This window comes from Salmo salar, chromosome ssa19, assembly GCF_905237065.1.
Source record: "Salmo salar chromosome ssa19, Ssal_v3.1, whole genome shotgun sequence".
In the NCBI taxonomy this organism is placed as follows: domain Eukaryota; kingdom Metazoa; phylum Chordata; class Actinopteri; order Salmoniformes; family Salmonidae; genus Salmo; species Salmo salar.
The window spans coordinates 31955707-31977603 of NC_059460.1; the positions used below are offsets into that span (position 1 = coordinate 31955707).

General features: G+C 40.5%; 1 long non-coding RNA gene across 1 annotated transcript; it reads right to left on the minus strand.

The window, feature by feature from the left end:
- Positions 1-554: 554 nt before the first annotated feature.
- LOC123729053 (uncharacterized) lies at positions 555-2118 on the minus strand. The gene is made up of 2 exons (XR_006760837.1): positions 1316-2118; positions 555-988 (listed from the first exon to the last, which is right to left on the minus strand). It is a non-coding gene; the product is annotated as an uncharacterized lncRNA (long non-coding RNA).
- Positions 2119-21897: the final 19779 nt, after the last annotated feature.

Genomic DNA, 21897 nt, shown 5'->3' on the forward strand with positions numbered 1-21897 from the left:
ATGAAAGACACCTGCCTCTGATTGGAAACCATACCTGGCCGAACATGAAAACCAACACATAGAAATAAACAACTAGAACAAACCCACATAGAAACAGAAAACCCAAAATACATACAAAACAAACCCCCCTGCCACGCCCTGACCATACTACTATGGCAAATGACCTCTTTCACTGGTTAGGACGTGACACATACTGAGTCTTTATTACATTTCATGTAACTTCATTTGATTTAATATCTGTGAGTATCTGCCAAATGAACTCTCACTCAATGTGTTTTATCTGTGAAAACAGAGAGCTCTGTTTGAGTAAAGCTTATTTACTATCTTCAGTGTCAAGGAACACATTGAGAGTATAGTGGGGATTTGATCCCATGTTCTCATCACTTGTAAATTGTTGCCTTGTGAACCTGATGGCTGCTGCTAAAGGGGCAATCACCAGTTGCTAAATCAATTTTTAGATTCATAAATTAATGATATGTACCCATTTATTCTTGAAGGATATGGGCTAACTTTTAAATGCGTCATGAGCTTGGTTCAACTGTCGTACACCATCAAAATATAAGGTTGTTTTATTCCAATGTTTGTAAACAAAGTAAATGTAGACACACTATATAGCCTCAAAACATGGTTAAAACAACAACAACAAAAATGTATCTTGGATGGTCAGTCCTAGCTCAGTCTGTGAATTTGAGAGTGGTGACAGTTATCCATACCCCATCCCTCAGCTTTTTAGTGAAACAGGGGCAGGGATTGCTTTGTTATTGTTTATTGTTATTATGTCATCTGTACTGAAGGTCTCCTATTGGGAGATCTAAATTAGACTAGATTTGTTCATGTTCTCCTATCTGACCAGGCCCTTATGTCTAAATCTTATGGGTGTGCTGCGGATGTCATGTCTGACTGTGTCGCTCTTTCTCCCTCTTTGCCTTTCTGCTGAATCTTTCTGCTGCATCCTTCACAGTTTCAATCGATTCAATCCACCTTCTCCCTGTAGGAGGATAACAGATTAAATGAGTAAAGTCTAAGGCCACCTCCAGATATTAATGTTTTCTTCTGTGACTGAATTGTCAATTACACTAGCAGAAGTATGTAAGAGGAAAACATGTTCATCTATCTGTCCTACTTTGAGTGGATTATCTCAAAGGTCACATTAACCATATTAATATTCTATCAATCCCTCTCTATGTTTTTCTCAGGCCAAACAGCAGGGTGGGCATGACCAGAGCGAGGCGTCGACCCAAGCAACAGGGTCCCCAGGCAGGGGGAGTGAGCGCTTCTCCTGGCCGGGCCCCAAGACGCTCCGGCTGCAGCGCACCTCGCAGTGTCTCGGCTTCACGCTGCGCCACTTCATTGTCTACCCGTCCGAGTCAGCCGTCCACTCTTCTCTCAAGGTGAGAACATCATCACTCAGTCAACCTTAGCATAGATATGACAGCTGTAGCCGTTTTAGTATCAGTTGTATAATTGTTGTATATTCCTCAGCTATTTTCAGTGCTACACTTTGGCATACTATTGTACTAACATTCAACCATATTACTATAATATTAATCATCAACTAATATGGACCAATTGTAGTTTGTATAGGGGTAGAGAAAGACTGGGTTATAGCTGTCAGTTTCCCACAACACTGAAATTCACAACATTATCTGGTAGTAATCTCAGTTGTGCCATCCTACCTGGGAAGTGTGCCAGAAACACCCACTGGATAACGTCAACATTATGCTGCCTCTTGCATAATTTGTCTCTCCCAGCATTTCCGTGCTTAATGGGCTGTCATTCTACAGTTTTCAGTAAATACCGGAATACTCAACCTCTTCTAATGGGATAGTGCTTCCGATGTCTCCATCTGATCGTTTCAATCCAAGTTTTTAAGGGATTTACTGTAGTTGAACCACCTGCCTCCGTTTGGGATTTTACTAACGATAAAAACATTTGTAGAGGTGTGCGTTGTGTTTTTTTTGTTTAAGTTCACAAGTGTATTTTAACATTAATTTCACTGCGCAGAGCACACTCTTCTCTTCCCGGTCAGTTTTTGCTATGGCATTGACATTTAGATTTACATTTACATTTAAGTCATTTAGCAGACGCTCTTATCCAGAGCGACTTACAAATTGGTGCATTCACCTTATAATATCCAGTGGAACAACCACTTTACAATAGTGCATCTCAATCTTTTAAGGGGGGGGGGGGTAGAAGGATTACTTTATCCTATCCCAGGTATTCCTTAAAGAGGTGGGGTTTCAGGTGTCTCCGGAAGGTGGTGATTGACTCCGCTGTCCTGGCGTCGTGAGGGAGCTTGTTCCACCATTGGGGTGCCAGAGCAGCGAACAGTTTTGACTGGGCTGAGCGGGAACTGTGCTTCCTCAGAGGTAGGGAGGTGAGCAGGCCAGAGGTGGATGAACGCAGTGCCCTTGTTTGGGTGTAGGGCCTGATCAGAGCCTGAAGGTACGGAGGTGCCGTTCCCCTCACAGCTCCGTAGGCAAGCACCATGGTCTTGTAGCGGATGCGAGCTTCGACTGGAAGCCAGTGGAGAGAGCGGAGGAGCGGGGTGACGTGAGAGAACTTGGGAAGGTTGAACACCAGACGGGCTGCGGCGTTCTGGATGAGTTGTAGGGGTTTAATGGCACAGGCAGGGAGCCCAGCCAACAACGAGTTGCAGTAATCCAGACGGGAGATGACAAGTGCCTGGATTAGGACCTGCGCCGCTTCCTGTGTGAGGCAGGGTCGTACTCTGCGAATGTTGTAGAGCATGAACCTACAGGATCGGGTCACCGCCTTGATGTTAGTGGAGAACGACAGGGTGTTGTCCAGGGTCACGCCGAGGCTCTTAGCACTCTGGGAGGAGGACACAAGGGAGTTGTCAACCGTGATGGCGAGATCATGGAACGGGCAGTCCTTCCCCGGGAGGAAGAGCAGCTCCGTCTTGCCGAGGTTCAGCTTGAGCTGGTGATCCGTCATCCACACTGATATGTCTGCCAGACATGCAGAGATGCGATTCGCCACCTGGTTGTCAGAAGATGCAAAGCTGAAGCACTCCGGTCTAGATGTTGCAGAATTCTATCCAGCAGAACTGATGCAAAGGCTCTCCTTTGTGCCACTGTACAGTGTTAACCTATTTTCTTATTTCAAGTAGAATTGGGTTGCTTTGTGTTTCTGAATAATCACAGTTCAGCTCATATCTGGAAAAACTGAACCTTTCCTAACTTCATTGAGAGTTTATGGGTTCTCAGTGCATTAAGAAATAACAAACAAAATACATCTCCATCAATAACAGATAGCATTTGGCAGGGATTCACAGTCCCAGTCTTTTTGAAACTGGGTTAGCTTGAAGAGGGTCAGTCTGTCTTAAAGGATCGCCAAGGAAAGTTTGGAGACTTACAGGATATGTGGAGAACATATGTGTTTCTGTCGTGGTACGATATTAGCACACGCATGTGGATTTTGAACCTGGATTTTAAGGAAATTCAGAATGTAAGCTTTAAGAAGTCAAATTTCTTATCTCACATTTCCGTGACGGCAACACCCTGAAGAACTCTGCCAGTGTCCCTTGTGTCTCCTGTCACTTTTGCTTGAATTGGTTTCCTTTTTATGACTGTGAAAGCTGTGTACTTCTCTACTCCATATACTACTAAACTCATTCACTTCATCTTCATTGAAGAAAACTCCAGATTAAAAAATAGAATGCAAAAAATGTCTGACTATCTTTTCTCTTTTTCCTCTCTCTTTTAGGATGAGGACAATGGCAGTAGAGGTAAGTGTGCAGCATTTGTATCACATTCTCATTGCGTTTGTAGCTCTACTCCCTCCAGGCTTTGAATAGAACATGTACTATTTAGAAGAAGACTGATCGGTAAGCAAGCTTCATCCCTCTCCTTCAGTGTTATGCAAGGTCACTCACAAACCATTCAGATGAACCTTCCCATTCAACTTCAAAGCATTTTGCAACGTGACAAAACAGTGCACTCTTGAATGCACTTCATTCCACACTGTATCAAATTAAAGAAGTCACCCCCTTCTCTTACACAGGAGAGAAGCCCCAGCAGTCACTGCACAACTCACTCTGGATCCTGACGAATCCTAGACATGCGTTTGGTTACTCTCTCTAGTTTAGTGTAGTTTACTCTCTGATGATTGCAGTGAGATCACAACGCTAGTAGTCAGAGTGGAGTGATAACAGCAGATCTCTCAAGCTATATTGAAACCTGCAATTGATTTACTCTTCTTCAATCTCCATTAAAACCTGTTTAGGATAGGGGGCAGTATTTTCACGGCCGGATGAAAAAAACGTACCCGATTTAAACTGGTTACTACTCTTGCCCAGAAACGAGAATATGCATATTATTAGTAGATTTGGATAGAAACCACTGAAGTTTCTAAAACTGTTTGAATGGTGTCTGTGAGTATAACAGAACTCATGTGGCAGGCAAAAACCTGAGAAAATTCCAAGCAGGAAGTGGCCTGTCTGAGAATTTGTAATTCTTCTTTTGATTCTCTATCGAAAATACAGTATCTGTGGAGTTACGTAGCACTTTCTAAGGCTTCCATTGGCTCTCTAAAGCCTTCAGAAAGCGGATTGAGGCGTCTCCTGTCTCTGGGCAGAGTATAGTAGCTCAGTTTCTCAGTGTGATGAGTACATAGCTAGCCGTGATGGCTGAGCTATGTACTCAGAATATTGCAAAATGTGCTTTCGCCGAAAAGCTTTTTTAAAATCTGACATAGCGATTGCACAAAGGAGTTCTGTATCTATAATTCTTAAAATAATTGTTATGTATTTTGTCAACGTCTATGATGAGTAATTTAGTAAATTCATGGTGGGAATACATTTTCTGAACATCACACGCCCATGTAAAAAGCTGTTTTTTGATATAAATATGAACTTGATTGAACAAAACATGCATGTATTGTAATGTCCTAGGAGTGTCATCTGATTAAGATCATCAAAGGTTAGTGCTTCATTTAGCTGTGTTTTGGGTTTTTGTGACATATATGCTTGCTTGTGACTATTGACTATTTTACACCATTTTAAAGACAAGAATCTCCTTTATCTAACCACACTGTCCGATTTCAAAAAGGCTTTACAGCGAAAGCAAAACATTAGATTATGTCAGCAGAGTACCCAGCCAGAAATAATCAGACACCCATTTTTCAAGCTAGCATATAAAGCGAAAAGCTATTTTAAAATCGGACATGTCGAGTGCATAGAGGAGGTCTGTATCTATAATTCTTTAAATAATTGTTATGTTTTTTGTGAACGTTTATCGTGAGTAATTTAGTAAATTCACCGGCAGTGTTCGGTGGGAATTTGAAAAAAAAAAAAAAAAAAAAAAAAAAGACTAGCAGTGTTAGCACAACCACCCACAAACCCAAGTGACAAACATACTCCTAAATATATGACTCCCAATCAGGAACAACGATCCCCAGCTGTTCCTGATCGGGAGTCACAAGACTAACACAGAAACAGACATACTAGACAACACATACAGACTTCTTCTGCCACGTCCCGACCAAAATACTACACCACTACTCCCTCTGCTGGTCAGGACGTGACAATTAGAATATGTTAGGATACAACCACAGCAAAAAACAACATCACAGCCATTTTCTTAGCAAGGACAGCCATTTTCTGAGCAAGGTTAGCCGTCCAAAAGCTCAAAATCAACTAAAATTATGCACTAACCTTTGACGATCTTCATCAGATGACACTCCTAGGACATTATGTTAGACAATACAAGCATTTTTTGTTTCATCAAGTTCATATTTATATTAAAAAAAAAACATTTTACATTGGCGCGTGACGTTCAGAAAATGTATTCACCCCAAAATTACTGGTGAATTTACAAAAATACTCATCATAAACGTTGACAAAATACATAACAATTATTTTAAAAATTATAGATAGAGTACTCTTTTATGCACCCGCTGTGTCAGATTTCAAAATAACTTTACGTAGAAAGCACATTTTTCAATATTCTGAGTATTGAGCACCATGCTATTCAGTTAGCCGTCCAGCCACGGCATCCCCAAAACGCTGAAATATGTTAAAAATATTATCTTACCTTTGCTGATCTTCGGCTGAATGCTCTCGGAAGGTCTCCCACTTCCACAAGAAATGTTAATTTGTTCGATAAAGTCCATCATTTATGTCGAAATAAATCCGTTTTGATGGCGCGTCCAGATCCCCATTCCAAAATGCATCTATCCACCGTCGACGAAAAGTAATAAAGTTCCCTCAGCGTTTGTAGTAACATGTCAAACCATGTTCACAATCAATCTTTAGGGTGTTATAATCGTAGAATTGCGATAATATTCCAACTGGACAATAGCAGATTCATTACAGAAGAAAAAGAAAAATGGCTAATCCTTCATGAGTGCGCGCGAGGTAAGGCAATGACCCCAGGTCGACCACATACTGTTCCGGGTATTATTCAATCAAATTGTATTCTAGAAGCCTCAAACGAGGTTCTAATGACTGTTGACATCTAGTGGAAGCCTTAGGAAGTGCAATATGACATCACAGACACTGTAGTTTAGACAGAACATCATTTGAAATGACTACAAGCCTCTGAGGTCCAACTTCCTGGTTGGATTTTTCTCAGGTTTTTGCCTGCCATATGAGTTCTGTTATACTCACAGAACAAAGTGACAGTATGTAATTTATAACCCCCAACTCTAGCCTGTGGTTAACCAAATAGAATTCCTTGCAGTACAATTGGGCCAATGGCCAAAAAACAAGTATCCTGTTTCAGGCTCAATGTATAGACGATTCAGACCAATGAGATCTTGCAACATGTAGCTATGAGTCCAGGACTGAAAAACCCCTACATAGATTCTAACCAGATGTTGAACTGAAAAACAACTATTTTCATTGATTGTTAATATTTCCCTATTGACCTCTAGTACTTTGCGTTGTGTATTATCTTAAAATATTCTTACAATATTAATGGATCAGCCTTTCCTGACATGTAAATTGACATAAGCCTGATGTGCCCACAACGCTGTGTTTTGCAGTTTAAGTTTATGGTATAGTGTATAGGCTTACTGTGAACACAATATGTGATTTACAGTTTGTTAATGGTATAATATAGGTGTTCCCAAACTGGGGTATGCATACCACCAGGGGTAAGCGCAATGCCGTCGGGGGTACGCCAAATAAAAATGTGATTCACATTAAAAAAATAGGCCAAAAAACTATACAGACAATCACTTCATCAAACAACATTGTTTCACGGCGCATCAGTGACATGGCAGGAGATGTTTTGAAACAATTACTGCTTCGCATACAAGCCAGTGAATTCTACGCGTTACAGCTGGATGAGTCAACAGACGTGGCGGGCCTGGCACAGCTCCTGGTATATGTCCGTTTCGTTTATGGGGGGTCAATTAAGGAAGACATCCTCTTCTGCAAACCACTAGAAACCAGGACAGCAGGAGAGGATATTTTTAAAGTACTGGACAGCTTTGTGACATCAAATGGACTTTGGTGGTCAAGATGTGTTGGTAACTGTACTGATGGCGCAAAAGCCATGACAGGGAGACATAGTGGAGTGGTAACGCATGTGCAAGCAGTTGCTCCTGATGCCACTTGGGTAAACTGCAGCATCCACCGAGAGGCTCTTGCAGCCAAAGGAACGCCTGACAGCTTGAAAGACGTTTTGGACACTACAGTGACACTTTCTTTCTGTGTTTTTCGGAGTCAGTAGAAAGGCCTCTTTAGTGTCCTAAGTTTTCATAACTGTGACCTTAATTGCCTACCGTCTGTAAGCTGTTATTGTCTTAACGACCGTTCCACAGGTGCATGATCATTAATTGTTTATCCTGTTGAGGGTAGGGGGCAGTATTTGCACGGCCGGAAAAAAAACGTACCCGATTTAATCTGGTTACTACTCCTGCCCAGTAACTAGAATATGCATATAATTATTGGCTTTGGATAGAAAACACCCTAAAGTTTCTAAAACTGTTTGAATGGTGTCTGTGAGTATAACAGAACTCATATGGCAGGCAAAAACCTGAGAAGATTCTGTACAGGAAGTGCCATCTCTGACCATTCCTTGGGCTTCTTGACTCTCTTTATTGAAAACTTAGGATCTTTGCTGTAACGTGACACTTCCTACGGCTCCCATAGGCTCTCAGAACCCGGGAAAAAGCTGAATGATGTCTTTGCAGCCCCTGGCTGAAAAACATTAGCGCCTTTGGTAAGTGGTCTATCAGAGGACAATGAGACTGAGGCGCGTGCACGAGGCGACCCCATGTTTTTATTTTCTCTCTCTGAACGTAAACACGGTTTCCTGGTCGGAATATTATCGCTTTTTTTACGAGAAAAATGGCATATAAATTGATTTTAAACAGCGGTTGACATGCTTCGAAGTACGGTAATGGAATATTTAGAATTTTTTGGTCACGAAACGCATCACCCTTCTTTACACTTCGGATAGTGTCTTGAACGCACGAACAAAACAGAGGATATTTGATCTTAATCTTACATCTAGACGTTCCGCTAGCGGAACACCTGCTCCAATATCCAATGATAGGCGTGGCGCGAATTACAAATTCCTCAAAAATACAAAAACTTCAATTTTTCAAACATATGACTATTTCACAGCATTTTAAAGACAAGACTCTCCTTTATCTAACCACACTGTCCGATTTCAAAAAGGCTTTACAGCGAAAGCAAAACATTACATTATGTCAGCAGAGTACCAAGCCAGAAATAATCAGACACCCATTTTTCAAGCTAGCATATAATGTCACAAAAACCCAGAAGACAGCTAAATGCAGCACTAACCTTTGATGATCTTCATCAGATGACACACCTAGGACATTATGTTATACATTACATGCATGCTTTGTTCAATCAAGTTCATATTTATATCAAAAAACAGCTTTTTACATTAGCATGTGACGTTCAGAAAAAGCATACCCCCCCAAACTTCCGGGGAATTTGCTAACAATTTACTAAATTACTCACGATAAACGTACACAAAAAGCATAACAATTATTTTAAGAATTATAGATACAGAACTCCTCTATGCACTCGATATGTCCGATTTTAAAATAGCTTTTTGGTGAAAGCACATTTTGCAATATTCTAAGTACATAGCCCAGCCATCACAGGCTAGCTATTTAGACACCCGGCAAGTTTAGCACTCACCAATATCAGATTTACTATTATAAAAGTTTGATTACCTTTTGTTGTCTTCGTCAGAATGCACTCCCAGGACTGCTACTTCAATAACAAATGTTGGTTTGGTCCAAAATAATCCATCGTTATATCCGAATAGCGGCGTTTTGTTCGTGTGTCCCAGACACTATCCGAAATGGTAAATCAGGGTCGCGCGCATGGCGCAATTCGTGACAAAAAAATTCTAAATATTCCATTACCGTACTTCGAAGCATGTCAACCGCTGTTTAAAATAAATTTTTATGCAATTTATCTCGTAAAAAAGCGATAATATTCCGAACGTGAATCTCCTTTTCGGCAAACAGAGGAAAAATCACAAAGACGGGGGCAGCCAGGGCACGCGCCTAAGCCCACAGACCCTTGATCGGCCACTTGAGAAAGGCGATAATGTGTTTCAGCCTGGGGCTGGGATGACGACATTCAGGTTTTTCCCGGGCTCTGAGCGCCCATGGAAGACGTAGGAAGTGTCACGTTAGAGCAGAGATCCTTTGTAAAAGATAGAGATGGCAAAGAAGTTCAAGAAATGGTCAGACAGGCCACTTCCTGTAAAGGAATCTCTCAGGTTTTGACCTGCCATTTGAGTTCTGTTATACTCACAGACACCATTCAAACAGTTTTAGAAACTTTGGAGTGTTTTCTATCCAAAGCCAATAATTATATGCATATTCTAGTTACTGGGCAGGAGTAGTAACCAGATTAAATCGGGTACGTTTTTTATCCAGCCGTGAAAATACTGCCCCCTAGCCATAACAGGATAACTATGGATTATTTTGAACCAAACCAACATTTGTTATTGAAGTAGGAGTCCTGGGACTGCATTCTGACGAAGAACAGCAAAGGTAATAACATTTTTCTTATAGTAAATCTGACTTTGGTGAGGGCTAAACTTGGTGGGTGTCTAAATAGCTAGCCCTGTGATGCCGGGCTATCTACTCAGAATATTGCAAAATGTGCTTTCACCGAAAAGCTATTTTAAAATCGGACATAGCGAGTGCATAAAGGAGTTCTGGATCTATAATTCTTAAAATAATTGTTATGTTTTTTGTGAACGTTTATCGTGAGTAATTTAGTAAATTCACCGGAAGTTTGCGGGGGGTATGCTAGTTCTGAACGTCACATGCTAATGTAAAAAGCTGGTTTTTGATATAAATATGAACTTGATTGAACAAAAAATGCATGTGTTGTATAACATAATGTCCTAGGATTGTCATCTGATGAAGATCATCAAAGGTTAGTGCTGCATTTAGCTGTGGTTTGGGTTTATGTGACATTATATGCTAGCTTGAAAAATGGGTGTCTGATTATTTCTGGCTGGGTACTCTGCTGACATAATCTAATGTTTTGCTTTCGTTGTAAAGCCTTTTTGAAATCGGACAGTGTGGTTAGATTAACGAGTCTTGTCTATAAAATGGTGTAAAATAGTCATATGTTTGAGAAATTGAAGTAATAGCATTTCTAAGGTATTTGAATAACGCGCCACGATTTCGTCCCACCTACCCTAGTTAAGGTTCATTGAACAAGCATGGGAAACAGTGTTTAAACCCTTTAAAATGAAGAACTGTGAAGTTATTTGGATATCTTTGAAAGATAGGGTCCTGAAAAAGGGACGTTTCATTTTTACTATATACTATATAGTTTGTGGTGAGTAATCGCTGTTCTGGTGTCCAGAAGTTATTTCTGGTCATAATAGACGGTAGCAGCAACATTATGTAGAAAATAAGTTAAAAAATAAGTTACAAACAATGAAAAAAAATGAACAAAATAGCACTATTGGTTAGGAGCATGTAAAACGTCAGCCATCCTCTTCGGCGTCATCTTAACAATCACAAGCTAACATTACTTCTCTTTTGCTAGCTAACCAATTCAATCCGCATTGTGGGAATTTAGCGTTAAAGCGTAACACAGTCACAACAAGCAGCTGAAATGACAGCAAACTGCAACATATTTCATAGGTCGGATAGGCATACAGCGAGGTATATATTAACACCTGGTGTACCAAACCAAATGCTATGCTAGTAGCATGGGGAATACATATTGTCTAGATGCCTTTTTATTAAAGGGGACATTAAGTTTATAAATTCACTGGCTGGGCTGTGGGACAGTGGACACATTGATACATCTAACTGCTGTCAACAGGTATTAACCGTGGAATATGGGGGATTGTGGCACTATAACTCCCTGCTATCAACCAATCAGCATCCAGGATCCAAACAACCCGTTTTATAACTGTGCTATTGCAGTTATTATAAATTAAGATGAAAGAGTGTTTGCCTTTGTTATATCTAATGTACTATGTTTTCACATTCTATAAGGTTGAGGAGTGCAGTGTCAACTCTACTATAACATGAAAACACAGGCCCTGTGATGCATCCTATCGAAGTTAGACAGGCATGGTCTATCCTGGGAATCTATCTATAGGCCCTTTTGAGAAGCCCTAACCATGACTGACCTCTTCAGAAAATGAGTAATTGCTGAACCCTTGGAGGACAGATCGGGAACAGAGATCGCTTCAATAATCACCCAAAAACTTCTTGATTTTTCATCATCACTTACCGGAGAGGGGAGTTTGCAAACAATGTATGTAGTCTTACTGTCAGTGATGTCAAACATTTGTCATGAAAAGTCTAACACTTGAATCATAACCATGCCATGTTTGTCACTTTTTATTTTTCAGCTCAACAGATCCATATATAGACACAGGGTTTGCCCAGCTGGAAGCAGAAACTGAGCTAGTATCCGAAATGGAGACCAAGGATATGATTATACAAATGTATTAGAAGTGTAGTAATTAATGTAATGTCTAACACAAACATCTACCCTCGTACACCATGTATTAACAGTGTAAATTTCTCTCAATAGGTGAAAACACTTCATGTATGTGCATTTAAATCCTGGTTGCGCAGTTCAACTAAAAGCAGACATATCCATGTCCTGTCTTCTTACCTGAAGATATGAAATGCAGATTGACTGAATTTATTTCACCACCTTTTGAAATGACTGCCCTCTCTCCTGAAGCATTTTTATTAATTTATGTGCGACGGTATTTAAATCCTTCTCTAAACCCAAACAGGATGTTCAGAGAAACAGCAAGGTCCTTCTTCCTCAGTCTGTGGGAGCTGATCCTGAGGAAGGGGACCATCTTTTGGGTGCAAGTCCACTTAATGATATATGCGACACTTTGAAGACCTAAGACTAATTTCCCCGTCATTCAAAATGGCTGGCGGATGAGGTCTCATGAGATACGCATGTATTTAATATTATCAACAGGTTTTTGATGGTGAGTGCAAGCAGATCAGAGTGTATGACACAAAGGGCTCCCACCAAGGCATTGGGTCAGAGGGTCTGGACTCAGAAACCTTGACTTTTTCCAGATTTTCTTTACGTGACAGCCTTATTTTAAAATGTATTAAATTGTCTTTTTCCCTCGTCAATCTTCACACAATAACCCATAATGACAAAGCAAAAACAGGTTTTTAGACATTTTTTAAAATGTATCACACAAAAAACTGAAATATAAGATTTACATAAGCATTCAGACCCTTTTTCAGTACTTTGGCAGAAATTACAGCCTCTAGTCTTATTGGGTATGACGCTACAAGCTTGGCACACCTGTATTTGGGGAGTTTCTCCCATGCTTCTTTGCAGATCCTCTCAAGCTCTGTCAGGTTGGATGGGGAGCGTTGCTGGACAGCTATTATCAGGTCTCTCCAAAGATGTTCGATTGGGTTCAAGTCCGGGCTCTGGCTGGGCTTCTCAAGGACATTCAGAGACTTGTCCCGAAGCCCGAAGCCACATTCAGAGGTCCCGAGCGCTCTGGAGCAGGTATTCATCAAGGATCTCTCTGTACTTTGCTCCGTTCATCTTTTCCTCGATCCTGACAAGTCTTCCAGTCCCTGCTGCTAAAAATCATCCCAACAGCATGACGCTGCCACCACAATGCTTCACCGTAGGGATGGTACCAAGTTTCCTCCAGACGTGACGCTTTTCATTCAGGCCAAAGAGTGCAATCATGGTTTCATCAGACCAGAAAATCTTGTTTCTCATGGTCTGAGAGTCCTTAAGGTGCCTTTTGGCAAACTCCATGCAGGCTGTCATGTGCCTTTTACTGAGGAGTGGTTTCCGTCTTTCCACTCTACCATAAAGGCCTGATTGGTGGAGTGCTGCAGAGATGGTTGTCCTTCTGGAAGGTTCTCCACAGAGGAACTCTGGAGCTCTGGAGCTCTGTCAGAGCCTTGACCAAGGCCCTTCTCCCCCGATTGCTCAGGCAGACAGTTTTAGTGGTTCCAAAGTTCTTCCATTTAAGAATGATGGAGGTCACTGTGTTCTTGGTGACCTTTAATGCTGCAGAAATGCTTTGGTACTGTGATGTCAGATTTTATGTTGGTGCTTTTCCAATAACCAATTTCTGTGTTCATGCAAGTGACTGATTGAAGAAATCTTCACTATCAGTATCCGCCATTTGGCAGTACGCCCAGTTTTGATAGTTTCAAGGTCTCGGCTTAGAGAGAAGAAGCCTTGTAAGATATTGGTCTGTCACATGCATGACCCAGTACTGGTCAACCACGTGAATGAAGCAAACGTTAATGATGAATTAATCATGAATGATGAATAAGCTCAATCATGCAAATATAACACATTTTTTCAATATAATGTCGCCGGAAGGGATGGGCTCCTTTTTTACGGGCTCCTAACCAACTGTGCTTTTTTATTTGTAAGTCATTTTACATAATGTTGCTGCTACCATCTCTTATGACCAAAAATAACTTCTGGGCATCAGAACAGCGATTACTCACCTCAAACTGGACAAATATTTCTTCTTTAATGAGTCTGAGGCGAAGGATATACTGCGTCGGCAAAACAAGGCCCAAATCCCGTCATCAGCGTGAAGAAAAGACGGAGGAAAAGGGGGGGAGTAGGGTGGTGCCTTGTAAGAATTTGATGACGAGTAGGTAAACCACCACATCCCTCCATATTATTGGCCAACGTGCAATCATTGGAAAACAAACTGGACAATCTACGATTAAGACTATCCAGACATTAAAAACCGTAATATCTTATGTTTAACCGGGACGGAACGACGACACATAATATAGAGCTGGGTGGCTTCTCTGTGCATCGGCAGGACAGAGCAGCTATGTCTGGTAAGATGAGGAGCGGGGGTGTGTGTCTATTTGTTAATAACTGCTGGTGTGCGATGTCTAATATTTAAAAAGTCTTGAGGTATTGCTCCCCTCAAGGTAGAATACCTCATGATAAGCTGGAAATCACACTATCTACCAAGAGAGTTCTCATCTATATCATTCAAAGCCGTCTATTTACCACCACGAACCGATGCTGGCACTAAGACCACTCTCAATCAATCAATCAAATGTATTTATAAAGCCCTTCTTACATCAGCTGATGTCACAAAGTGCTGTTCAGAAACCCAGCCTAAAACCACAAACAGCAAGCAATGCAGGTGTAGAAGCACGGTGGCTCGGAAAAACTCCCTAGAAAGGCCGGAACCTAGGAAGAAACCTAGAGAGGAGCCAGGCTATGAGGGCCAGTCCTCTTCTGGCAATGCCGGGTGGAGATTATAACAGAACATGGCCAAGATGTTCAAGTGTTCATAGATGACCAGTAGGGTCAAATAATAATAATCACAGTGGTTGTAGAGGGTAGCACGTCTGGTGAACAGGTCAGGGTTCCATAGCCCCAGGCAGAACAGTTGAAACTGGAGCAGCAGCACAACCAGGTGGACTGGGGACAGCAAGCAGTCATCAGAGAGAGAGAGCGAGAGAGCGAGAGAGCGAGAGAGAACTTAAATTCACACAGGACACCGGATAAGACAGGAGAAATACTCCAGATATAACAGACTGACCCTAGCCCTCTGACCTAAACTATTGCAGCATAAATACTGGAGGCTGAGACAGGAATGGATTATAGTAATAAAATGATGGAAGAAATACAAGCCGCAAATAAGATACTGAAAACTACCATGGGCTCCCTAAAAGACACTACAGAGAGGCTACGGTATGATAATAAAACAATGAAAGCCAAATTACTTGATCTAAAGTATGCAGAAGTATGAAAAATAATATTGTTATAATGGGAACAAAGGAGGATGAAAACGAAAACTATCAGTCAACGGAGGAAAAAGTCAAGGTGTTCATGAAACGTAATCTCAAAATGACAAATGAACAGGTGGAAACAATTGTTTTTCAAAGGGCTCACCGTTTCGGCGCCAGAGCAGAAGGAAGGTCCTGTCCGATTGCAGCTATGCTAACCCACTACAAAATGAAAATTGCCTTGTTACAACAGGGTAGGGAATTGAAGAACAACCCATTCTCTATTAATGAACAATTTCCCCATGAAATAGTGCAGAGACGAAGTACCCTGTACCCCACTTTCAAAAGGCTCCGAGCAGAGAAGCAGAATGTTTGTCTAGTGGTCGATAAATTATATGTAAACAACCAAATGTTCAAAGTCTCGGCGATTACAACGTGGCTGTGAGTGATAGCTACCTCCTGTTGAAGTAGTCCACACGATACATTTTTGCACCGCATAACACATTACAAATATGGATTCATTTGTTTTTTGCAAAAAAATGTTTTGCATGATGGACTATTTTTTTATTCATACAGTATGGAACCATGGACTATGTGGACTTAAAATAAAGTTTTGATTTAGGGGAAGACGAAGATGGGTTGACCTCTTTTCTTTATGATTGTTTATTTATTTAATTAGAAGATTGTACATTAGAAATACCAAGGTTGTTTTTGTTTTGTTTGAAATGATATGGCCTAATTGTAGAGGTCGGGTATATTATGACTTAAAAACTGTTATATAGCGCGGCCCTTGTTCGTGGATGTGAATCGGAACGATTAGCTTTTAAGAAAAAAAACGTAATAAATATGAATAGGATAAAGGATTATGGAATTAAAAACCTGCCTATGTTCTCTATTGGAATAGGCCTATACGATCCTAAAATAATTGGTGTCATTACCCTTTTACATTTAAAAAATACATCTCAATATAAAAAATGTAAAGGATGATTATTGTTCTGATACACACTGGCAAATGGATTAGGTATTGTCAACATGGTTGTTGTCTATAGTAGTGTTTGGCGGGCTGGTTAACACTGGGATAAACTGATTCAAGTTAACGGTAGAACTAACACAATAACTGGCTTATATATTATATATTTCTTTATGAGCTATTTATGCACCTTTTGATATTTTTGATCCTAATGATATAGGCCTGTAGGTGTAAAACAGCCTAGGTGATAGAGCAACAAACCTGGAATAAAAACGAAATATGTGTGGGTGGAGAGAGGGTTGGTTTTACAGGTTTACTTGCTCTGGATTGTCAGTACTATATGTATTATTTGCTATTGTGCAATGGCTGTGTCAGAGTCGATTGTAAGTTATACTTGGGTATTCCTTTATGGGCAGTGTGATGCCTAAGACTAATTTTTACTTGCAGTCATTAGCGGTCGTTAGAACCTATTTTCCTTTTTTCGTTACCTGCATAAAAGACATCTGGGAGCCAGAAATCGTTCTGATTGAGAGGGGGTCAAATACTTATTTCCCTCATTAAAATACAAATCAATTTATAACATTTTTGACATGCGTTTTTCTGGATTATTTTGTTGTTATTCTGTCTCTCACTGTTCAAATAAACCTACCATTAAAATTATAGACTGATCCTTTCTTTATCAGTGGGCAAACGAACAAAATCAGCACGGGATCAAATACTTTTTTCCCCCACTGTATATTGTATTTACCTTGCCACCATGGCCTTTTTGCCTTTATCTCCCTTATCTCACCTCATTTGCTCACATTGTATATAGACTTATTTTTCTACTGTATTATTGACTGTATGTTTGTTTTACTCCATGTGTAACTCTGTGTTGTTGTATGTTGTCGAACTGCTTTGCTTTATTTTGGCCAGGTCGCAATTGTAAATGAGAAAATGTTCTCAACTTGCCTACCTGGTTAAATAAAGGTGAAATAAAAAAAAATAATAATAATGTCAGACATGCACTGTATACTGTAATCATTTAATGCACATGTATCAAACTCAGAGGGCTGATTGCGTGTTTTCGGACAAAGCCCTGGCCTAGTGTCTGCGGGTTTTTGGTTTTTCCATTCAATTAAGTAGTAGACACCCAGATACAATCAAGTACAAGGGAGGAGCGAAAATCCACAGACACTCGGCCCTCCGTGAAATGAGTTTGCCACGTTGCAATCACGACACAAGTTGTGGACATTGACCCACCTTAGAACTGAAAGGAGAAAAATATGACTTCATCTCTTTCAGGACTATGGGGGCACTGCTTGCAAAAGTTGGTTTGCATCAAAGTGACTAATTAAACTTTTGGGCACTTTATTTCAAAGGACATGACATCCCACTACCTACATTTTAGCAGACGCTCTTATCCTGAGCAACTTACATGAGTGCATGCATTTTCATACTTTTTTCATATGAGCTACACAGGACTACACACACATCCGTTGTATGAGCTGCCTCCACTGTCCTCACACACGGAGGCGGTGCGTCCCATGGTTGCCTGCAGCAGGTCATAGACGCTCTCGTTGTAGATCTCAAAGACACCAACATGGCGAACTAGCACCGGTCCCGCTCTCCAAACGACACATCCACAAACTCAACTAAAAGAGAGGCAGAGAACTGCATATAGGATCCACTCTATTAGCCAATGTTTCAAAATACAAATGTTGTCCAACTTCAACAAGATGGGCTTACAGATGTGATGTACCTGTGTTATAAGATACGGAGAGGCTTCGATAGAATTTATCAGGCAGTTGATTTATTTGATTTTTATTTAACTCGGGAAGTCAGTTAAGAACAAATTCTTATTTTACAATGTCGGCCTACCCTGGCCAAACCCTAACCCGGATGACACTAAGCCAATTGTGCACCGCCCTATGGGACTCCCAATCACGGCCGGTTGTGATACAGCCTGGAATCGAACCAGTGTCTGTAGTGACGCCTCTAGCACTGAGATGCAGTGCCTCAGACCGCTGTGCCACTTGGAAGCCCCTGTAATTGTGGATTGTGGAATCTTGTCCCTCTCCTCTTCAATGGCTGTGCGAAGATGCTGGATATTAGCGGAAACTAGAACACACTGTCGCACACATCGATCCAGAGCATCCCAACCATGCTCAATGGTTGACATGTCTGGTGAGTATGCAGGTCGTGAAAGAACTAACATTTACAGATTCCAGGAACTGTGTACAGATCCTTGCGACATGGGGCCTTGCATTATCATGTGCTGATGGCGGCGGATGAATGGCACGACAATGGGCCTCAGGATCTCGTCACGGTACCTCTGTGCATCCAAATTGCCATCGATAAAATGCAATCGTGTTCATTGTCCGTAGCTTATACCTGCCCATACCATAACCCCACGTTCTGGGACGGCTACAAGGCCCTCCCACAACCTTCCCAAAGTCCCTTCCTATAGGCAGAAACTCAAACAAGAAGTACCCGTGCAAAGGTCTATTCAACTCTAGTCTGACCAACTGGAATCAATGCATCAAGATCGTTTTGAACACATGGACTGGGATATGTTCCAGGTTGCCTCTGAGAACAGTGATGGAAAAAGTACCCAAATTGTCATACTTGAATAAAACTTGAATACCTTAATAGAAAATGACTCAAGTAAAAGTTAATCACCCAGTAAAATACTTGATAAAGTCAAAGTTTTGGTTTTAAATTTTCTTAACCTCTATGGGCTAGGTGGGACGCAAGCGTCCCACCCGTGGTGCACTCCATCAACAGCAGGTGCATTTCAAGAGCGGCAAATTTGAATCCAAATAAATGTCAAAATTCAAATTTTTCAAACATACAACTATTTTACACCCTTTGAAAGATAAACATCTCCTTAATCTAACCACGTTTTACGATTTCAAAAAGGTTTTACGGCGAAAGCATACATTTAGAGTATGTTAGGACAGTACATTTACAAGAGTTGTGTGTAATGTTTTGTCAATTCAAAGACAGGGTCACCAAAACCATAAAACCAGCTAAAATGATGCACTAACCTTTTACAATCTCCATCAGATGACACTCCTAGGACATTATGTTAGACAATGCATGCATTTTTAGTTCTATCAAGTTCATATTTATATCCAAAAACAGCGTTTTACTATGGCATTGATGTTGAGGAAATCGTTTCCCTCCAATAACCGGCAGTCAAGTCAGCGTCACAAATTAAATAATTAAAATTAGAAAACATTGGTAAAATATTATATTGTCATTTAAAGAATTATAGATTTACATCTCTTGAACGCAATCAACTTGCCAGATTTAAAAATAACCTTACTGGGAAATCACACTTTGCAATAATCTGAGCACTGCGCCCAGAAAAATACGCGTTGCGATACAGACTAGACGTCATGTTGGGGAGATCTAAAATCGAAAATACTATGTAAATAATCCATTACCTTTGATTCTCTTCATCAGATGTCACTTCCAGGTATCACAGGTCCATAACGAATGTAGTTTTGTTCAAAAAAGCTCATCATTTATGTCCAAAAATCTCCGTCTTGTTAGCACATGATCTAAGCCAGCCGGACTTCTCGTCATGAACGAGGGGAAAAAATATATTTACGTTCGTTCAAACATGTCAAACGTTGTATAGCATAAATCATTAGGGCCTTTTTTAACCAGAACATGAATAATATTCAAGGTGGACGAATGCATACTCTTTTATAACGTATTGGAACGAGGGTACCCAACATGAACTCGCGCCAGGTGTCTAATGGGCCATCATCGTTCCATGGCTCTTGTTCGGTCAGATCTCCCTCCAGAAGACTCAAAACACTTTGTAAAGGCTGGTGACATCTAGTGGAAGCAATAGGAAGTGCCAAAATATTCCTCAGCCCCTGTGTTTTTCAATGGCATAGGTTTAAAGGTAATACAACACATCAGGTATCCACTTCCTGTCAGAAAATGTCTCAGGGTTTTGCCTGCCAAATGAGTTCTGTTATACTCACAGACACCATTCAAACAGTTTTAGAAAATGTAGGGTGTTTTCTATCCATATGTAATAAGTATATGCATATTCTAGTTACTGGGTAGGAGTGGTAACCAGATTAAATCGGGTATGTTTTTTTAATCCAGCCGTGTCAATACTGCCCCCTAGCCCTAACAGGTTTTAAGTATCAAAAGTAAATGCTAAAATATACTTAGGTATCAAACGTATAAATCGTTTCAAATTCTTTGTATTATGCAAATCTTTTTAATTTATGGAAAGCCAGGTGCACACTCCAAAACAGACAATTTACAAACAAAGTATTTGTTTGAGTCTGTAGGGATGTTCTTGATTAGTGCGTGAATGGGACCATCTCTCCTAAGCATTAAAAATATAAGTACTTACTTTTGGGTGTCAGGAAAATTTTAAAAGTGCACTACTTTCTTTAGGAATGTAGTGGAGTAAAAATAGTAAAATATAAAATGTAAAGTACAGATACCCCCCCAAAAAAAACACTTGTACTTGTGGTGGTTCATTTCTTTACTATCAAATGAAAGCTATCACACAAGTCAGTTACACTTAAACTAAATCTTTTAAAGTGAGAGCTTTGCAATAGCAATGGCTTGTCGACAAATCACAATTTCTGATGATCCGTTGAAAAGCCACGAGACAAAAGTACAAAGGTCTTTTATAACCAAGGTACACCCCTTTCAACCTACATGCCGAACAGATATATCGAATGGGTCACAAGGTTAAGATTTGTATGAAAGATACCTATAATGCATCTGCTGTGTCAAGTTTATTGACCAGTGTCTGGCCCTCAAACTCCAAACTAGAACCATCTCTCTCTGGTACCATATAGAACAGAAACATTAACTCATGCTCTGGAATGCTCTTTAGGTTTTACCACCCAAAGACATCTTAATTCTCCTCTGTCAGTGTTCTCACAGAGGCCCATCCTCAGTAGACCACACACAATAGCTATAATACTCTGTCAAATAAAACAACCATTTGATGCAATAAAAGACTTAACATAATCTTGCACTATTTCTCACATACTTTACACCGAGAATAACACTGATGTATACACAGACAGTTCACCAGTGTTTTGAGGATTTTCACACTGACGATTAAAAACCTATCCAAACCAAAACTGAAAGTGCAAACCACTGCAAGGTGACTGGGAATACAGTCAAGTTTAGCCAGCTGTAAGGCAATAACCAGGCAAAACATCAGTACAGTGTCAGAATTCAATAACTCAGACATTACACCCGGAAAAGATCCAATCTGTATTCCATCTTGAAATCCATAGATAGGGACTCATATTTCATTATTTACTCCTAAATCGTTGCAATGATCTTTTCAGTGTAGTTCTGTTTTGCAACAAATCTAGGTCTACCTCATTACAGGCATGACAAGGGGGTGGCAGATATAACTAACCCAATGTTTGCCCTTTCATCGGCAGCAGTTCTACATGAGTGTCACACCGTAACCATTAGTGGGTTACACTTATGCGACTCCTTTCACCAATTAATTTAAACATCCTGTAGTGCAAGCCCACTTGTGATGAGGACCCAACGCCAATCAAGTTGAGAACCATTTTTTTTTAATGAAATATTCCTATATTGATAGGTCAATTTCATAGCATACCACAATTTTCCAAAAAACCACCCATCTCGTTAGTGCCACTACCAACACTGAAAATCCTGTGGCATTGAATAATGAGCCAAGACTGTGGCAA